Source organism: Mastomys coucha, unplaced genomic scaffold (genome assembly GCF_008632895.1).
Source record: "Mastomys coucha isolate ucsf_1 unplaced genomic scaffold, UCSF_Mcou_1 pScaffold21, whole genome shotgun sequence".
Lineage (NCBI taxonomy): Eukaryota > Metazoa > Chordata > Mammalia > Rodentia > Muridae > Mastomys > Mastomys coucha.
This window is the reverse complement of record NW_022196904.1, coordinates 32,600,152-32,601,608: the sequence shown is the minus strand read 5'-3', so window position 1 is coordinate 32,601,608 and position 1,457 is coordinate 32,600,152.

Genomic DNA, 1,457 nt, shown 5'->3' with positions numbered 1-1,457 from the left:
GATTCTTGTTACATTAGTTCTGTTATGATAAAAGACAAAACGTTACTTCCATAGCTGTAGATGTGGGACACAAAGTTACAGCCCAGACTTCTCTCTAGCCCAGTAATTAGAGTCTTTTAATGGACCCTTTTAAAATATCTAGCTTAGCTTTGGGTATCTGTCAGTGTTCCCTGTGATTCTCAGATTATGGTAGGATGGTGGGTTCCCTAATACAATAGTGACACCACAATTGCGTGATTGCTAAAAACTTTGCTATTTAACAAGGAGACAGGCTCACTTTTTCATCTTCAGAAGACAGTGTATAAAGAAAGATACCTATTAAAATTTTGTGATTATTGATTATGAGAGCAAAGTACTGGGGACAATGCTCAGCGATAGACTGAACAATGAAGTTTACACTGACTTACTGATAAATTAAATTTATCATGAGGGTGATAGCATGCACACGTATAATCCAGGACTCATGAAGATTAAAAGGGATGACAGTTTGAGGCCCTGTTAGCATCCACATCAAGACCCTGTCTGAAAAACAGACAAATGAAAGTTTTCAAATTTTTGCTTCCTAGACATCTCTTAGAAGAGTTACCTAGCAGAAGATTCCCCCGAATCTACATTTTTTTTTAAATGTTACAGGTGGTTTGGCACCACCCAGTGTAGGTGCTGGAACCTCTGGAAAAACAAGTGCATCTGATATCTGAGCCAACATCTCATCATCCAGAATCTCAAACTTTTCAACACTTTATTTATTTATTCATTTTAAATCCCTGTCTTGATGCCCCTTTTCTCCTCTCCTCACAGTCCCACCCTCACAAATCCTTCCCACCATTATAGCCACCCTAGGATATCAGCATCCTCTGGAACATCAGGTCAAAGCAATGCTAACTACATGATTTTCATGGAGGTCTGATCAGGCAGTCAAGCTAGATGAAATGGATGCAATGGCAGGCAACAGAGTCAGAGACAGCCCTGCTTGTTCGTTGTTAGGGGACTCACATGAAGACCAAGCTGCACATTTGCTACAAATGTATAGGGGGGACTAGGCCCAGCCTGTATATGCTTTTTGGTTGATGGTTCAGTCTCTGTTAGTCCTGATGGATCCAGGTTGGTGTTCTTGTAGTATACTTGTTATATCCAACTTGCTTGAGCCTACCTCTGAGTTCCAGAAGTTTCCTTTAGCTCTGCCTGATTTTTTCCTGTGGTCTCTGCATCTGTTTCCATCTGCTGCTGAATGAAGCCTCTCCGGAGACAGTTATGCCAGGTTCCTTTGTGCAAGCATAGCAGAGTATCATTAAAGATTACTTGGGTTAGTTTCTTTTATCGCTTTTCTAGTTGTTATGGGAGTCTATAGACATGTCTGTATCATAGTACAAGTGTGAAGGTCTAAGGACAGCTGTCAAGTTGATTCCCTCTCTTCAGGATGTATGCCCCGAAATTGAGATATTTGTCATTAGGCCTGC